Source organism: Schistocerca nitens, chromosome 9, assembly GCF_023898315.1.
Source record: "Schistocerca nitens isolate TAMUIC-IGC-003100 chromosome 9, iqSchNite1.1, whole genome shotgun sequence".
Classification (NCBI taxonomy): domain Eukaryota; kingdom Metazoa; phylum Arthropoda; class Insecta; order Orthoptera; family Acrididae; genus Schistocerca; species Schistocerca nitens.
Window position 1 is genome coordinate 124,887,821 of NC_064622.1, and position 20,618 is coordinate 124,908,438.

At 45.2% G+C, this 20,618-nt stretch overlaps 1 protein-coding gene and 1 non-coding gene across 2 annotated transcripts in view; one reads left to right on the forward strand and one right to left on the reverse strand.

Moving 5' to 3' along the window:
- LOC126203731 (UDP-glycosyltransferase UGT5-like) overlaps window positions 1-20,618 on the reverse strand; it is a 181,515-nt gene that overhangs the window by 124,697 nt on the left and 36,200 nt on the right. The gene's annotated exons all lie outside the window — the stretch shown is intronic.
- Trnaa-cgc (transfer RNA alanine (anticodon CGC)) lies at window positions 15,470-15,542 on the forward strand. Its single transcript has one exon. It is a non-coding gene; the product is annotated as a tRNA-Ala (tRNA).

A 20,618-nucleotide genomic window follows, 5' to 3' on the forward strand; every position in this document is an offset into this window, starting at 1 on the left:
GAAGTTCGGGGATTGGCGGTAGCGTCGCGACAAGAGGTGGTCACGAGTTCCGAGTGGCCGAAGCCACGAGCTGCGCAAGGAGGGCCTTCACAGAGCGAAGATACCGGACTACTTCACCGGGGTCAGCGTCGACTACAAGCAGTAGGCCGACATCCCGTCAGTTGGTTGGCAACATTGGTGTCGGACGACCGCTCGTGGCCTGGCTGCCCTCTTCTACCTGGCTTTCATCGGCACCACTCAGTAACCGCCGCGACACACCGTGGATCCATGGAACCGCGTCCTGATAAAGGGGAGTAACATTCTGTAATCCGCGTGGTGATTTGTCTCATTGTGTACCTGCCCTCCTTGTTATTTTCTGCTTTGTACCCGACCCTTAGAGCTACTCAGTCACCTCTTTGGTCATAAATACAGGCCGTAGAATTGTACTAAGACGCTAATTATCGTTTAAAAATTTGTCCCACTATAATATTGCCTTTCCTTATTATTATTTTCTGGTTTGTACCCGACCCTCAGAGTTTTAATCGGTCGGCTCTTTGGTTGTAAATATAGGCCGTAGTATTTTACTAAGACACTATTTGTCATTTGAAAATTTGTCCCACCATTATATTTCCTTTCTGGTTTATACCCGATCATTAACGTTCCAATGAATCAGTTCCAGGTCGTAAACACAGCCTGAACAATTGTACTAGGGCACAGGTTGCCGTTAAACAAAACAGGGGCCTTGTGGTTAGAATTAGATGTTAACTGGTTCAATTCTTTGATTATAATTAAATTTCTAAGTCATTATAATCTGACCAACTTATTGTACTAAGCTGTGCGTTGCTGTATTTGAAAGACTGAGTCATTATTGGCGAATTTTAGCTGGATCTTGTGGTTCCGCCGAGTGAGTTCTCTTGTAATAAGTGTTCACAAGGAATGTTTTAAAACGTTCCTTCAGAGCGGTCTCAATAACTGACATTCAGTTTAGCTTTGAAAATATTAACAGCCAACCAGTTGATGGTTGGAGTGCTGACACCAAAGTTTTCAGATAGTCTGCGTAACCAGTTATGTTGGCCACTTATGCGGTATATATAGGGATCGTGTCAACCCATTCAGCGTCAACTACAGCCTGAAGATGGCGCATTGAAGCGCCAGAACTGGTGGCTTCGAAATAAATAAAATCATAAGGACGGATGTAGGCGTTTCATTTTCTGTCAATAGTAAACGGCCGTCGTCCCCAAGACCTCCTGTCAAAAGGATGGTTCAAATGGCTCTGAGCACTATGGGACTTAACATATATGGTCATCAGTCCCCTAGAACTTAGAACTACTTAAACCTAACTAACCTAAGGACAGCACACCAAAAGGATGGACATACAAAAACTTGGTTGTGCTATGGTTCCCGCACTTATCTGCTCTTGCTATCCTTGGATCCTTGGAATTGTACGGATGATTTTTTCGGAGAAATCTGATGGTACGTCGGCAGGCTCATAGACTTTACACACATACTTGAATAATCGATTGGTTGCCACCTTCCCCCAATGATTGCACAAATTCCGATGGAATCTTATCTAGCCCTTTTGACATATGTGACCTCAAATCTTGCGGAGCTTTTACATTTGGACTAATACTAGATCCCCTGTTTCACGTAAAGCGACTCCAGATTCCACTTATATCACTTCGCCAGACAAGTCGTATCTCATAGAGGCTTTCAATGTACTTTTGCCACCTATCTGTTCTCTCTTCCGCAATTCAAAGTGGTATTCCCGCTGCACTCTTAACGCAAAACCCTTAGTTTTAATTTCACAGAATGTTGTTTTTACTTTTCTATATGCTAAGTCAGGCCTTCCGGAGACCATTTCTTTTTCGATTTCTTCACACCTTTCCTGCAGACATTTCGCGTTGGCTGCCCTGCACTTCCTATTTACGTCATTCCTTAGGGATTTGTATTGCTGTGTTCCTATCTTACCCTGACCATCCTGCTCCTGTCGATCAGCTGAAGTACTTCACCTGTTACGCAAGGTATCTTCGCAGTTACCTTCCTTGTACCTATGTCTGACCGCCCACCATTTGTCACTGTGCTTTAAAAGAGATGTCCATTCCTCTTCAACTGAACAGCGTACTCTGTAGTCTCCTAATCATCAACAACGGTACTTTTCTGACAAAATCTTTAGCGAAAAATATTAAAGTGAATGCTACTTAACCCGAACAATCATTATTATACCGTGGACATGTTTAACTCGTTCATGTCGATAAAATCAGTGCAAACTTTCATAGACGTTAAAGCCGCACTATGTGAAGATAGAAGGTAGCATATTTCTGATTGCGTTCATTGGCATTTTGTAGTGAAGTCATGTGCTGGATACTACGTTGTCACCACGCTCGGGTACCCACTAAAAGCGGTACAGTACGCGAATAATTTAACTATTTCTACGTGAAATGCCAGAAATATACCGGGTGATCAAAAAGTCAGTATAAATTTGAAAACTGAATAAATCACGGAATAATGTAGATAGAGAGGTACAAATTGACACACATGCTTGGAATGACATGGGGTTTTATTAGAACCACAAAATACAAAAGTTCAAAAAATGTCCGACAGATGGCGCTTCATCTGATCAGAATAGCAATAATTAGCATAACAAAGTAAGACAAAGCAAAGATGATGTTCTTTACAGGAAATGCTCAATATGTCCACCATCATTCCTCAACAATAGCTGTAGTCGAGGAATAATGTTGTGAACAGCACTGTAAACCATGTCCGGAGTTATGGTGAGGTATTGGCGTCGGATGTTGTATTTCAGTATCCCTAGAGACGTCGGTCGATCACGATACACTTGCGACTTCAGGTAACCCCAAAGACGGACTGAGGTCTGGGAACCTGGGAGGACAAGCATGACGAAAGTGGTGGCTGAGCACACGATCATCACCAAACGACGCGCGCAAGAGATCTTTCACGCGTCTAGCAATATTGGATGGAGTGTCATTCTGCATAAACATCGTGCGTTCCAGCAGATGTTTATCAGCCAGGCTGGGGATGATGCGATTCGGTAACATATCGGCGTACCTCTCACCCTTCACGGTATCAGTTACAAAACCAGAATCACGCATTTCCTCGAAGAAGAAGGCCCGATAACGGTAGACGTGGTAAATCCAGCCCACACCGTGACTTTCTCGTCGTGCAATGGACTTTCCACGACAGTTCTAGGATTTTCGGTAGCCAAATTCTGCAGTTGTCGGCGTTGACAGACCCTCGGAGCATGAAATGAGATTCGTCGGTCCACAACACGTTACTCAACCAATCGTCATCTTCCGCCATCTTTTGAAACGCCCACACCGCAAATGCCCTCCGCTTCAGTAAATCGCCAGGTAACAGTTCATAATGCCGATGGATTTTGTACGGATAGCATCGGAGGGTACGCCTAAGTGCCAACCAAACAGTAGTGTATGGAATGCCGGTGCGTCGTGCGACTGCACGAGCGCTGACTTCCGTGTGTATGGTTCAAATGGCTCTGAGCACTATGGGACTTAACTTCTGAGGTCATCAGTCCCCTAGAACTTAGAACTAATTAAACCTAACTACCCTAAGGACATCACGCACGTCCATGCCCGAGGCAGGATTCGAACCTGCGACCGTAGCGGTCGCGCGGTTCCAGACTGTAGAGCCTAGAACCGCTCGGCCACCTTGGCCGGCTCCCCGTGCATAGACGAACCCGCTACAGTCTCCATTTCTTCCTGAACTGTCTCAGCAGCATTATGCCTTGTGCTCGGTCGGCCATTACGGGGTCTATCGTCTAAACAACCCGTGGCTTCGAACTTCATTCTCGCCACAGCTGCATTTGTCAAAGGACCTTTACCCGTTCGAATCCCCTTCCTATGGCGATACGATCGTAACGCTGAACTAGCACATGCCCCATTCTGATAGTACAGCTTCACTAAAAGCGCCTTTTCAGGTAACGTCAACATGCTGGCGCATTTGATTCTCTCTCTCGTTACAGCTCCTTTTATACACGATTATCATGCGCAGTCACCGACCTTTTGCTGTCCAGTGTCATCTGTCGGACATTTTGTGAACTTTGTTTTGTTGGTTCTAATAAAAACCCATGTCATTCCAAGCATGTGTGTCCATTTTTACCTCTCTATGTACATTATTCCGTGGTTTATTAAGTTTTCAAATTTATACTGACTTTTTGATCACCCCGAAGGAAGCTAAAAATTAAGCAGCTTTATTCCTTGTCGACGTGAATACTGTTGGGATAAAGCATTCACAGTTTAAGGACTGGAAATGAAATCACAGAAACAAGTCTTCTCAAGAAGTAGTATAGTGGAATCAAGGGAGCCCTACAACTAAATGACAGTGCGAATATCTGAATTCAAGTCGTCCTTAATGAAGGGGGCAGCTTTTTAGTAACCACGTCCACGCACGTGCACGCCACGACACATGACTGCGCAGGGCATGCTATTTACAACCGCATTTAGCACTCTGGGTCACCCCCGTGGCTCTGGCACCAATCCAGCTGGCAGGTGATTCGCAGCCCCGGCCTTGCTGCTGAAGGCTATGCAAACGATGTTACTTAAGCGGTGTGTAAACCTCTAGTTCTAAGCGGTAGTGGCTCTATTTCGATTTTAAAGGCGATGGACACTCAATTTTTAATTGTTAAACAATTTTACGTTTTTTTTTTTTTCGTTTTCTCTTTATCACGTTACGCATATCCCACAACTTGAAATGAATTTCTGACATTCGACGATTTGGTGTAGTCAAAGGAAGACTGCACTGTAGTTTCTTCTCTAGATTATCGCACAGATGACAAAATGGTAGATATCGCAATAGACGACAGAGGGATAGAGAAACAATTAAAATCGCTCAAAAGAGGAAAGGCCGCTTGACCTGATTGGATACCAGTTCGATTTTACACATACACGAAGGAACTTGCCCCCCCCCCCCCCCCCCCTTCTTGCAGCGGTGTACCGTAGGTCTCTAGAAGAGCGTAGCGTTCCAAAGGATTGGAAAAGGGCACAGGTCATCCCCGTTTTCAAGAAGGGACGTCGAACAGATGTGCAGAACTATAGACCTATATCTCCTACGTCGATCAGTTGTAGAATTTTGGAACACGTATTATGTTCGAGTATAATGACTTTTCTGGAAACTAGAAATCTACTCTGTAGGAATCAGCATGGGTTTCGAAAAAGACGATCGTGTGAAACCCAGCTCGCGCTATTCGTCCACGAGACTCAGAGGGCCATAGACACGGGTTCCCTGGTAGATGCCGTATTTCTCGACTTCCGCAAGGCGTTCGATACAGTTCCCCACAGTCGTTTAATGAACAAAGTAAGAGCATATGGACTATCAGACTAATTGTGTGATTGGATTGAAGAGTTCCTAGATAACAGAACGCAGCACGTCATTCTCAATGGAGAGAAGCCTTCCGAAGTAAGAGTGATTTCAGGTGTGCCGCAGGGGAGTGTCGTAGGACCGTTGCTATTCACAATATACATAAATGACCTTGTCTTTTTGCAGATGATGCAGTGGTATATCGAGAGGTTGTAACATAGGAAAATTGTACTGAAATGCAGGAGGATCTGCAGCGAATTGAAGCATGGTGCAGGTAATGGCAATTGAATCTCAATGTAGACAAGTGTAATGTGCTGCGAATACATAGAAAGAAAGATCCTTTATCATTTAGCTACAAAATAGCAGGTCAGCAACTGGAAGCAGTTAATTCCATAAATTATCTTGGAGTACGCATTAGGAGTGATTTAAAATGGAATGATCATATAAAGTTGATCGTCGGTAAAGCAGATGCCAGTCTGAGATTCATTGGAAGAATCCTAAGGAAATGCAATCCGAAAACAAAGTAAGTAGGTTACAGTACGCTTGTTCGCCCACTGTTTGAATACTGCTCACTGGTGTGGGATCCGTACCAAATAGAGTTGATAGAAGAGATAGAGAAGATGCAACGGATTGCAGCGCGCTTCGTTACAGGATCATTTATTAATCGCGAAAGCGTTACGGGGATGATAGATAAACTCCAGTGGAAAACTCTGCAGGAGAGACGCTCAGTAGCTCGGTACGGGCTTTTGTTAAAGTTTCGAGAACATACCTTCACTGAGGAGTCAAGCAGCATATTGCTCCCTCCTACGCTTATCTCGCGAAGAGACCATGAGGATAAAATCAGAGAGATTAGAGCCCACACAGAGGCATACCGACAATCCTTTTTTCCACGAACAATACGAGACTGGAATAGAAGGGAGAACCGATAGAGGCACACAAGGTACCCTCCGCCACACACCGTCAGGTGGCTTGCGGAGTATGTATGTAGATGTAGATGTAGATGAAAGCGTTCACAGTCAATTTTCAGGAAGATCACTGCAATACACCTGTGTTCTCAGGAGAACATGTTTCGTTGGTGATCTTACAAAGAGCACTGCAAGCTATTTAGGTTTCTGCACTCCGTTTCTTTCAACTGGTAATGACTGGTAAGCATCCTAACACATACACTGATGACACAGTACATTATGACCAGCTGCTTAATAGGTTGTTTGCGCGTCTATGGAACGAAATATATAACTCATTCTGCGTATCACAGATGCGAAAGCTTGTTGATAGGTTTGTGGAGATATGTGGCATTACATGTCTACGCACAGGTCATGTAATTCCCTGATTTGCGTACACGGTGACGGAGCTCCATTGCGAACTTCACTCATGCTCATAAATTAAGGATTATTGTAGAATGTGGTGCCACACAACGTGGCACTACAGAAAACTGACGCTAACGGCATAGTCACATAGGGAACACACACAACACAGATCTGTACGTCCAAAGTACTGGTGATAAGTTGAGAAAACCGTCCCGAAAGACATGTGCTACAAAACGCCACTGTTTCCTGCGCATGTACCGCGACATCAATATGGGATATGATCACAATGCACACGTACACAGCCCGCACAACGGGTTGGCATACTCTGGATCAGGTGGTCGAGAAGCTGCTGGGCTATAGCCTCCCATTCTTACACCAGTGCCTGTCGGATCTCCTGGCGTCGTAGGGGTTTGAGGACGTGCAGCGATAGGTCGACTGAGAGCATCCCAGACGTGCTCGATGGGGTTTAGGTCTGGAGAACAGACAGGACACTCCATTCGCCTGATATCTTCTGTTTCAAGGTACTCCTCCACGATGGCAGTTCGGTGGGGCCGTGCGTTATCATCCATCAGGAGGAAGGTGGGACTCACTGCACCCCCGAAAGGCGGACATACTGCTGCAAAATGACATCCCGATACACCTGACCTGTTACAGTTCCTCTGTCAAAGACGTGCAGGGGTGTACGTGCACCAGTCATAATACCACCCCACACCATCAAACCACAACCTCCATACAGGTCCCTTTCAAGGACTTTAAGGGGTTGGTATCAGGTTCCTGGTTCACGCCAGATGAAAACCAGGCGAGAATCACTGTTCAGACTATACCTGGACTCGTTCGTGAACATAACCTGGGACCACTGTTCCAATGACCATGTACTGTGTTCTTGACACTAGGATTTACGGGCTCTCCTGTGACCAGGGGTCAGTGGGATGCACCTTGCAGGTCTCCGGGCGAATAAACCATGTCTGTTCAGTCGTCTGTAGACTGTGTATCTGAAGACAACTGTTCCAGTAGCTGTGGTAAGGTCCCGAGCAAGGATACCTGCAGTACTCCGTCGCCGTCTGGGGGCACTGATGGTGAGATATCGGTCTTCTTGTGGCGTTGTTCACTGTGGACGTCCAGTACTGTAGCTCCTGGGCACGTTTCCTGTGTGCTGGAATCGTTGCCATAATCTTGAGATCACACTTTGTGGCACATGGAGGGCCTGTGCTACGACCTGCTGTGTTTGACCAGCCTCCAGTCTCCCTAGTATTCTACCCCTCATAACGTCAAACCCGCAAACCGCCCACCAGAGCGTTGTTTCACCAACTATCAGAATTATCCTTAATTTATGAGCATGAGTGTATATAGATTCCGTAGGATTTACCTCAGGCGAATTTCGTCGCCATACATCAACGTGAGTTAACTATAATGCTCCTAAAACGACTATATCATTGTTCTGGCTCCGAGAAGGACAGTTACACTGCTGAAAGATGACATCGCCGTCGGCGAAGGCATCAGGCGTGAAGGAAGTTTGCAGATAGGTTAGAGTGTCTTTGGTTACTACCACAGGTCCCACGCAAACGCAGGAGAATTCCTCCCATAGCATGATACCGCTCCCACCAGCACGAGTGTGTGGCGCGCTACACGTTTCGAGCCGCCGTTCACCTCATGATAGCGTTTGTGGAGACAACCAGCGACCTAGTGTAGCAAAAATGTGATTCACCCGAAGATACGACACGTTTCCGTTGATCGACGGTCGAATCCCTATGGTCCCGTGCCCACTGCAATCGTAATTGACGATGTCGTTGGGTCAATGTGTGAACACGTAGGGCTGGTCTATTGAGGAGCTCTTTGTTCAACAATGTACGATGAACTGTGTGCTCCGAAACACTTGCACGAGCAGTAGCATTGTGCTGTCTCGGCAGAGATGCCAGAGATCACCATCTATCGTACTTTACAGAGCAGACAAGCGTCCTAACCCCACGTTCTGTGAAGAGTCGTGGACGTCTAACCATTTAGCGCCAAGTGGTAGTTTTTCTGTCCTTCTTCCTGCTTACGAAGATGCTCGCGATAGTGGCACGTGAAGAGTCGAGCAGCTTCGCCGTTTTCGAGATACAGCGGTAACAATGTTTCGGCTGATAATGGAATACACGTTGACTCAGCTGCCTCTACCTATGGGCCTTATGCGACCCGCAATGCCCCTAAATACCACGCATATGGTTTTTCATATTCTATCGATCGCTATGTGCAGACTGTTAGTCCTACAGAAAAAATGAACAGGACCTGTTTGTACGAAATTTAATGCATAAGGCGTATTCCAAAACTAGGTCTGTCTTATCATAAAATAAACTAGCATATGGTAAAGGTTTTTATTGACAGTAATATTTTACTACATATCTACTTTACTTTTCCAGATAATCGCCGTTCACATTTATATATTTTCTGTAGCGCTGCGCCAGCTTCTTTAAATCTTCTGCATAGAAGTCTGCCGCCTGGGAATTGAAGTAGTTTGTAACTACTTGAGTTCACCGTCGTTTTGAAAGATTTGTCCACCCAGCAACTTCTTCAAATGCAAAAAGAGCAAACCGTCGCTTGAAGCAAGATCGGGACTGTACGGAGGGTGCTCAGAAAGTTCCCCACGAAAATCTTGCATCTACTCCCAGGATTTGGCAGTGATTCGAAGGCGTGCATTGCCGTGAAGCAGAATTATGCAACGCGATCGTTTACCGCGGCCTCGATTTTGGATCTCACTTCTCAGTTTGGTTAGCGTTCCAACAATATACAGAATGTACAGGAACGAAGAGGTAAAAATAATACTGGAAAACCAAGAACGAATTGCTCGGATAAAAAAGGATAAGATATGGATGAAATCTTTCACCCCTCCTTTTCGATCTGCACATCGAAGAAACAATGGCGGAAATAAAAGAAAGGTTCAAGACTGGTATTAAAATTCAGGATGAAAAGATATCAGTGCTAAGACTCCTTTATGGCATTGTTGTCCTCAGTGAATGTGAAGAAGAATTACCCGTTGGATGGAATGAACAGTCTAATGAGCACATAATATGGACTGACAAGGGGAGGCCGTCAATTGTGAAATTCAGATTCGATTCATATTGCGCATAATAAAAGCTCATGGCCAGAGGTGTAATGTGGCAATGCACCAAGATGCACTTCTCAGCCGTTGTCGAGAAAATCGACAGTTAAAAGAAACCGTTGCGGTGAAATACTCTCTACGATTAATGATCTTTTACAGCGTCGTGGCGCAGCGGTAAGAGCTCGGGTTAGTAATCCGAAGGTCGCCGGATCGAATCTCACTCCATGCAACCTTTTTTTTAGGATTTGTTTTTTGTAATTCAAATATATATATATATATATATATATATATATATATATATATATATATATATATATATATATATATATATATAATTCCCGGCTATCAGTTGCATCAATTATGCATATAATAAGTTGTTGAAAGTCGTTTGTCGTGGAAAAACTGGCGACTTCGAACATCATTATGCCCAAGGTCCAATGCTGCAGGTTTCTGGTATAACTTGCTGGAAGTTTTGTCGAGCTTATACGAAGCGATCATGCACCCATGAATCGATGGTACAATATTTATCAAATTTGCTACCGCCACGTTTGATTTGCTCTTCCCACCTGGATAAATAACCCATATTTGTCAAACGAGAGCACCCCCTTTTTTGCTGAGTTTTGAGACTCCAGCCTGGATGTTCTTTGGCCAGATTGACAGCTCTAATTTTGTAATCCAGAGAAATATAGTCGTATCCTTCTTTTTCTTCTCGTCTGGCTCGTATTCGTCTGATGATTCGTTGATAATGGGACTCGTTTCAACGTCTTCGTAGGCATTATTATCGTCGATTTCATCAATGTCTATCAGTTCCTCATCATGAACGAGGGTTTTTTTGGCGAGCATTTCCAGCGTATTCTGGAACATTTCTTCCCCAATTACCATGGATTCTGTGTTGATTGATGATGACGGTTCTGCTGCGATGCGATTACTGTTACGAAGGAGGCTTTCAAAATACTCCAACGCATCTTTCAATTGTAGTTTCGCCTCTTCACTGTGTATAGAATCTTCTTCGATCACATCACTTTCATGCGAAGGGCCCGCATCGCTCTCCAATTGTACCGCCTCCATTTTTCCGTTTGTTTAACAGGGTGTTCCAAAGCTCTCACGTCCGCACTGATTTTCGACGATGTTATAAGTAGCGCTCGGGACCGCATCTACCTTCTTTCGAAGTTAGCAGGCAACTACGCTGTTATGCGGCAGCTCGTTTCGGCCCATTCAACATCTGTCCTTCAAGTGTAACGAGAGAGTAACTGAGATTATATTTTATACCTGCCACAGCAAATTTGTGTCCGTGGGGTCTCTATTCTAATTCGAACGTTTGACTTACACTATACGTATTCGTTTCGGAATATCGTTTCTACGTCTTCCGTTAACTATACGTGGTAAACATTATGAAGACAATTAGTGAAATACAACTTTGTTTGCGGAAAACATAATGATGTTCGAAGTCGCCAGTTTTTCCACGACAAACGACTTTCAACAACTTATTATATGCATAATTGTTGCAACTGATTGCCGGGAATTTATATATATACACTCCTGGAAATGGAAAAAAGAACACATTGACACCGGTGTGTCAGACCCACCATACTTGCTCCGGACACTGCGAGAGGGCTGTACAAGCAATGATCACACGCACGGCACAGCGGACACACCAGGAACCGCGGTGTTGGCCGTCGAATGGCGCTAGCTGCGCAGCATTTGTGCACCGCCGCCGTCAGTGTCAGCCAGTTTGCCGTGGCATACGGAGCTCCATCGCAGTCTTTAACACTGGTAGCATGCCGCGACAGCGTGGACGTGAACCGTATGTGCAGTTGACGGACTTTGAGCGAGGGCGTATAGTGGGCATGCGGGAGGCCGGGTGGACGTACCGCCGAATTGCTCAACACGTGGGGCGTGAGGTCTCCACAGTACATCGATGTTGTCGCCAGTGGTCGGCGGAAGGTGCATGTGCCCGTCGACCTGGGACCGGACCGCAGCGACGCACGGATGCACGCCAAGACCGTAGGATCCTACGCAGTGCCGTAGGGGACCGCACCGCCACTTCCCAGCAAATTAGGGGCACTGTTGCTCCTGGGGTATCGGCGAGGACCATTCGCAACCGTCTCCATGAAGCTGGGCTACGGTCCCGCACACCGTGAGGCCGTCTTCCGCTCACGCCCCAACATCGTGCAGCCCGCCTCCAGTGGTGTCGCGACAGGCGTGAATGGAAGGACGAATGGAGACGTGTCGTCTTCAGCGATCAGAGTCGCTTCTGCCTTGGTGCCAATGATGGTCGTATGCGTGTTTGGCGCCGTGCAGGTGAGCGCCACAATCAGGACTGCATACGACTGAGGCACACAGGGCCAACACCCGGCATCATGGTGTGGGGAACGATCTCCTACACTGGCCGTACACCACTGGTGATCGTCGAGGGGACACTGAATAGTGCACGGTACATCCAAACCGTCATCGAACCCATCGTTCTACCATTCCTAGACCGGCAAGGGAACTTGCTGTTCCAACAGGACAATGCACGTCCGCATGTATCCCGTGCCACCCAACGTGCTCTAGAAGGTGTAAGTCAACTACCCTGGCCAGCAAGATCTCCGGATCTGTCCCCCATTGAGCATGTTTGGGACTGGATGAAGCGTCGTCTCACGCGGTCTGCACGTCCAGCACGAACGCTGGTCCAACTGAGGCGCCAGGTGGAAATGGCATGGCAAGCCGTTCCACAGGACTACATCCAGCATCTCTACGATCGTCTCCATGGGAGAATAGCAGCCTGCATTGCTGCGAAAGGTGGATATACACTGTACTAGTGCCGACATTGTGCATGCTCTGTTGCCTGTGTCTATGTGCCTGTGGTTCTGTCAGTGTGATCATGTGATGTATCTGACCCCAGGAATGTGTCAATAAAGTTTCCCCTTCCTGGGACAATGAATTCACGGTGTTCTTATTTCAATTTCCAGGAGTATATATATATATATATATATATATATATATATATATATATATATATATATATATATATATATATATATATATATATATATATATTTGAATTGCAAAAAACAAATCCTAAAAATAAAAAAAAAGGTTGCATGGAGTGAGATTCGATCCGGCGACCTTCGGATTACGAACCCGAGCGCTTACGGCTGCGCCACGACGCTGTAGAAGATTATTAATCGTAGAGTATCTCACCGCAACGGTTTCTTTTAACTGTCGATTTTCTCGACAACGGCTGAGAAGTGCATCTTGGTGCTTTGCCACATTACACCTCTGGCCCTGAGCTTTTATCATGCGCAGTATGAATCGAATCTGAATTTCACAATTGGCGGCCTCCCCTTGTGAGAGTAAACCGGAAGGAGATAAAGGTAATGAAATGTAACAGAAATGAGAATAGCGAGAAACTTAACATCAAAATTGGCGATCACAAACTGGACGAAGCAAACGAATTCTGCTACCTTGAAAACAAAATTATTCAAACTGTCGAATCAAGAAGGACATAAAAAGCAGACTAGCACGGACAAAGAGGGCATTGCTGACCAAGAGAAGTCTAGTGTTATGAAAGATAGGCCTTAGATTAAGGAAGACATTTCTGAGTATACGTCAGCTGTTATTGTTGACCGACGGTCCATGGAATCATACAAAAGACCGCCCTTTTCATTCCAAAAGACCGTAGCTATCATTTTTTGATTCGAGAACGAAGACTGCTTAAACGTTTTTGGTTGAGGTTAACTTCAACAGCGCCACTGTATTGGCTGTTGTTTCGATTCTGCGTTGGTGTACGATATCCACGTCTCGTTGCCCGCTGCAATGTGGGAAAACAAATCATCTGCATCTTGTCTATAGCTCTCCAAAAACTTCGTGCACTACACAGTCTTTGCTCTTTATGCTGATTAGTTAGCATTTCTGGAACCCACCTCGCACACAGTCTGTGGTATCCAAGCTGTTCAGTAACGATCCTGTAAACTGAGGTTCGAGCGACATTTTGGAATTCATTAGGCAGACCACTAACCGTCAATGGCCGATCACTTCGAAGTTTTTGGTTCACCTGATCAACGATGTCGTCAGTTCGAGTTCTAGGCCTGCTACTCCGCTCACCTTTTGAGCGGCCATTATGAATTGATGGGCATGATTTGCTTGTATGTCACACATTATTTCAGGTACATACACTAGCCATAACTCACGATACATTTCAGCAGCTGAAGATTCGTTTCCCTTCTAAAATCTGACCACAGCGCGCACTTCACAGCTGGCGGGATCTCGGCCATTCCGGTCTGCTCTCTCAATCAAACCAATAGTGCAATAGTTTTCTAAAGCGTCGGTGGAGAGCGTTACACGTGTAAGACTTCATTCAGGCCTACCAGCAGATAAATATTGGTCAACGTATCTTAGTTTTGGAGTATGCCTCGTAGTTAAATTTTGTGTTAGAATACGTTTTTGCTAGAGGCTGTAGTTTTAGAATTATTCAAGAAAAACGTACAGGCGTCACATTCAGATGTCTTTCTTTCTGCATAGCTCGAAAACCGTGGCCTCCAGCAAAAACGTATCTCGGTACAAAATTTAACTACATTACATTTTCTACAAAGAGTTCTTGTTCATTTTTTTATGTAGGACTAATAGTTTGCGCTTAGCAAGCTAGAGAATATGAAAATCTGGCATATGGTTCTTGAAGATGTCGCGGGTTGCATAAAACCCATAGCTGAATCCCCCTGTGTACAAACACAGATACACGTTTAAGAATGTAATTCTCCTATTCCATGAGCATAGAAATATTCATGGCCTTTTGAGAGAATGGAGTATTTCCAAATACGATTCCCATAAACAATGGACAGTTCAGTGGGCAATTCTATTCCAGGGGAATATCGTCCAGATGTATTGTATCCTTTGTCTGCCCGAGTTTATTATACTACATAAATTATCAAATCATAAACATAACCGCTAAAGAAAGGAAAACACGAATTTTGTCACTACTCATGAAGTGTTCCACATAACCACATAACCTTTAAATGCGAACAATTTCGTGAAAAATTAGATTTTCTCTAAAACTGCGTAGTCGTAAACCAAAATAGGTATCAATTTTTCTTATTTTGGAAGTGTATAAAATTTCGACGAAGTCACCCAAAACTACTGAACGCTCTCTCACGTTTACCTCTAAGCTTTTTTTCTGAGAGCCATGGCGTCCATGGTTAGACTTATCAGCACATGTAGGTTATCCATACCTTTTGCGTTTGCCTTCATCCAAATCCCACATTAGAAGTAATACGTTTTAGTCTGTAGTCGAAATTTTTATTTTGCCTACAGGCTGCCTGTTTCGGTACATAGTGTCATCCTCAGGTTATCCGCCCCTGGCACGCTCTCGTCGAACACGCTTCCACAGTAAATGTGTCGAATACTATTTAACACCAATACTATTTGACATACCTATTTGCGAAGCGAGCGTGACGACTGCATGCCAGGGGATGGTCTGAGGATGTATCTGTGAACCTGTAGACTAAAAGACTAAAACATGTTGTTTCTAAGTGTATTGGCGGCTGTTACAACCGACAGTATGTCGAGATTACGCAAACGCCAAATATTCCGCGAGGAAGAGGTCCAGCGTTCACCGTAGCTATGGCCAATTTATCGGTTAGGGCAAATGAGATTTAAATGTTTAAGAGGTATGGTAGAATGCAGGAGGGAGGGGTTACATAATGCCACAATTACATCTCATTCTGTGTAGCCAAAAAATCATCATCCAGTTGAAGTAATGTACTGGGTGGTTATAGTTAAACTTCCCTATTTAGCACCGAGCGAGGTGGTGCAGTGGTTAGCACACTGGACTCGCATTCGGGAGGACGACGGTTCAATCCCGTCTCCGGCCATCCTGATTTAGGTTTTCCGTGATTTCCCTAAATCGTTTCAGGCAAATGCCGGGATGGTTCCTTTGAAAGGGCACGGCCGATTTCCTTCCCAATCCTTCCCTCATCCGAGCTTGCGCTCCGTCTCTAATGACCTCGTTGTCGACGGGACGTTAAACACTAACCACCACCACTTCCCTATTTAGCACGTTATATCACGGAAACTAATTACCGTACGAGTACCAAACTTGGTAGCATCAATGTCCAAAGTATGGGGTGCATGACTTCACTGCGCACAGCGCCATCGTCCAGTTCCAACTATGGCCACCAGGCGCCGTGATCAGTCATCGTGGTTCATAGTCTCACACATCTGACAAGTCGTAATGCACTTATTGACGTGTCAACATAAGCTTGGACAAAAGGAGTAGGGCATTATCGGTGGAGCTCGATTATCGAAACAACAGTAATGCTGCAGAGGCACTTTGAGAATATTGCCGGATGAAAGGATTACGGAAGGGTCTTCTTTCTCGACCTGCCGTGCGGAGTCTGATCAAGAAGTTCGAATCAACTGGAGAACTGGGCGTCGCTCAGGGAAGAGGCTGACTCGCACCACAGGTGGTTGATGAAATCACTGTTACTATGGCAGACAACGCTGCGCGTAATTTCCGATCGTCAGGCAGAGCGCGTGCCGTGTCACTACAGTTGAACACCCCGTGGTCCACTGTGCGAAAGGTGCTTCGAACTATTCTCAAATAGTATGCGTACGAGATCCATATCGCACAGCAGCTTGCACCACATGACACACAACGACGTGTTGACTTCGATCTCGACTTTCTCTAAAGGATTGACGAGGGTTGGCCCTGGACCATCCTATGGACAGACGAAACTCATTTTTCTCTGACAGGTGAGGTGAACCCATAGAACTGCCAAGTGTGGGGATCTTCACCTCCGTCACTGTGCATGAAGTTCCTCCGTATGGTGAACGTGTCACCATATGGTGTGGCTTCGCGGCTACGTTCATCATTGTCCCATTGTTTTTTGAATAGTTTGGAACTCAAGGACCAAAGACGTGCAGTGAGACTGGCCAGCGTTACTGAGATATGCTTCGACAGCATGTCATACCCGCCCTACAGGAGAGAGACGCATTGAACTCAACATTTTGCATGCAAGATGAGGCCCCACCGCACATCGCTCGTGGTTCACCTGCTTCTCCGAAACACATATAGGAAACTATCGAATTATCAGCCGATTGTTTCCAAATGCTTTGCCGGCACGATCATCTGGTCTCATTCCCTGTGATTTCTGGTTGTGGGGCTACCTGAAGGACAGGGTTTATCAGGAAAACATTCACACTTGTGCTGATCTGAAGCGCAGCATATCAAGAGAGGTAGCCAACATAGCTATGAACATGCTTCGTTCTGCTGTGCAGAATGCAATATCGCGCTTTCAGACTCTTCTGGACACTTATGGGCGCCATATTGAGCCCCTTTTGTGGCAGTAGTGGTACCGGTATGTAATGGGATTATGTACTGTAGCAGCACATCAAAAGCGTTCCGACTGAATTGATTCTGCATTATTTATCTTCCCAATGTCCATGACATTAATGCTACCAAGTTTGGTACTCGTACGGTAATTATTTACCGTATTATAACGCGTTAAAAGGGAAATTTTAATTATAGTCACCCGGTATCATACAGCAAAAAGTTACAGTATCTTCGTTCCTTCAAATATGTATGAAATGTGCCCTGTCTCTGAAACTAAACGAATAAAGAGTCCATGCTTACAGAATCTTTGTCTTCTAAATGATTATTTATGTCAAATATTTGAAGTTCTTATGTACGAAGGCCTGACAACCCCTATAACTAACGAGAATGTATCTGATCCCAAAAAAAGGAAGGAAAATTTACCGTATTATGTTCCGTCATCACCATCACTACCACCAGAACAGTCACCACTGCAAACCAATGGAGTTCACTCCAGAGCTATGTAACAAAGTCTGATGTCTTCCCTTTTAAGTCTCATTTCGAAAGTGGGGATACTAAGTGGTGGAATGCGACAGTGCTGTAATAATCTTCACTGTTCCTGTGGGAGCGATGCATAGGGGGATGAACAATCTGTGCATTCGTAATACTGATCCTCTAAACTTTTTAAGTAGGTTTCATGGAATAATTGGCGCCTATATTTGAGAGTTGCCACGCCCTGCTTTGTGTATTTTCAGTATCCCTGTTGCTCCTATTTGGTATGGGTCTTACAAATGAGCAATAATCTAATATTGGTCGCACAAGTGATTTGGAAGGTCCCTCTGTAGACTGGCTGGATTTACAAAGTGTCCCGACGAAGAATGACAGGGATACCTACCTTACTTCCATTGAGCAATTCCATTTTCCGTCACTTCTAAGTGTTACATCGAGGTATTTTTATGAATTGACTGATTAAAATGTAATCTAATGATGTGACCATGTTTTATGAAGTGCACCGTACACACGCAAGAATACTTAAAACAAGTCGCCAGACTTTTTTCCAGTTTGAAATCTTATCAAGATCTGACGAGATGTAGCACTTATATTCTAATTTCCGTATATACAGGGTGTTACAAAAAGGTACGGCCAAACTTTCAGGAAACATTCCTCACACACAAAGAAAGAAAAGATGTTATGTGGACATGTGTCCGGAAACGCTTAATTTCCATGTTAGAGCTCATTTTAGTTTCGTCCACCTACGCTCAGTGGAGCACGTTATCATGATTTCATACAGGATACTCTACCTGTGCTGCTGGAACATGTGCCTTTACAAGTACGACGCAACATCTGGTTCATGCACGATGGAGCTCCTGCACATTTCAGTCGAAGTGTTCGTACGCTTCTCAACAACAGATTCGGTGACCGATGGATTGGTAGAGGCGGACCAATTCCATGGCCTCCACGCTCTCCTGACCTCAAACCTCTTGTCTTTTATTTATAGGGGCATTTGAAAGCTCTTGTCTACGCATCCCCGGTACCAAATGCAGAGACTCTTCGTGTTCGTATTGTGGACGGCTGTGATACAATACGCCATTCTCCAGGGCTGCATCAGCGCATCAGGGATTCCATGCGACGGAGGGTGGATGCATGTATCCTCGCTAACGGAGGACATTTTGAAAACTTCCTGTAACAAAGTGTTTGAAGTCACGTTGGTACGTTCTGTTGCTGTGTGCTTCTATTCCATGATTAATGTGATTTGAAGAGAAGTAACAAAATGAGCTCTAACAAGGAAAGTAAGCGTTTCCGGACACATGTCCACATAACACATTTTCTTTCTTTGTGTGTGAGGAATGTTTCCTGAAAGTTTGGCCGTACCTTTTTGTAACACCCTGTATAAACGCATGTAATACGTTATATAAAAATAAGTGAATGTGTAATAAAATTATAGTTAGTTAAATCATTGCTATGAACAATGCCAAATAAAATAAAACTACCCTATTGGAGGAAGATACCAACGACCTTCCCGGAGTGGTAACATTACCGAAATTATGTGCTGTCGTGCTTCGCTAGCACCTGGATGAATCTTCGTCTGGGTCAACCGAGTGCTGTTGGCAAGCTGGGTGCAAGTAGCTGTTGTGAAGCCGATTGAGGAGCTGCTGGACTGAGAAGTAGCGACACCGCTCACGAAAACTGATAGCAGCCGGGAAAGCGGTGTGCCGACCTCTTGCCCCTCCGATCGTCATCTGCAAACCCCGGAGGGATAAGGATGACAAGGCAGCCGGTCGGTACCGGTGGGCCTTCAAGGCCTGTTCCGACGATGTGTGCATGTGCACGAAGAAGATGGGAGGCTGGACCACGAAAATTTCGTTGGTGTAAGAACTTTTTATGGCGGAACAAATCGGCAATACGTAATTGGCTTTTTTGTAGCAGAGTGTATGCGGCAATTAAACTTACCGCTGGATTAAATGGTTGTGTATAGCACAAACTCTTAATCGGCTCACATTACATGGACAATTGTTATTGAGCTTCCTAGTTACATTATTATGATTGGCAAAGAGAGAAAGACAGAGAGTGCGAAATTTTGACTACAGTTAAGAGTCATGCTAGTACAGCTCTTTCGGTTAGAGACATGTCCGGGGTCGAGTACCACGCTGCTATTTTTAATTTGTTCTGAATTTTCTTTACAGCATATCGCCTACTGTAGTTGTTCACCGTAGGAACGAAGCATACACTGTGGCTAGGCTTCTCACCAGGATATTGATATTCAGGAGAACCTGTTGAGTGTGAAACTAGGAGGGAAGTACTGTCAGAACAAAATACACTATCCGGTCGCATTAAAGGGACCGTGGTCCGACCCCGGTAACTGAGTGGTCAGCGCGACGGAATGTCGATCCTAAGGGCCCGGGTTCGATTCCCGGCTGGGTCGGAGATTTTCTCCACTCAAGGACTGGGTGTTGTGTTGTCCTAATCATCATCATTTCACCCCCATCGACGCGCAAGTCGCCGAAGTGGCGTCAAATCGAAAGACTTGCACCAGGCGAACGGTCTACCCGACGGGAGGCCCTCGCCACACGACATTATTTATAATGGGACCGTCTGTCAAAAGTCTGAATAATGACGTTTTGCAACGCGTACTGCTGCGAGACGTGCAAAGAGGGAGTCAATCCGGTTCCGGAAGGTACCGAGAGCGGTGTGGAGCTATGCCGATTCTAGTGTCGTAACCAGCTGCGCTACGTTTCGCGGTTGAGGATCCGATCGAGGTGGCCACAAAGATTCTCGATTGGATTTAAATCCGCGGAGTATGGTCGCCAGGGGAGTACGGTAACTTCATCCCGGTGCTCTTTGAAACACTTCCGTAGACTGTGAGCTGTGTGACGCGTTGCATTATCCTGCTGGTAGGTGTCATCGTGGCAAGGAGAAACAGACTGCATGTAGGGTTGGACATGGTCCCCACTGATAGATGTATACGTTTGTTAAACGATTGTGCCATGCAGAATGACGAGATCGTCCAGGGAATGCTTCCAAAACGTTACCCAGAGCATAACCCCTCTGACAAGTGTTAGAGTTTATTTCCTTACAGATGGTTCACGCCATACTCGCCAACAGCCATCTGTCCGATTGAGCACAAAACGAAATTCAT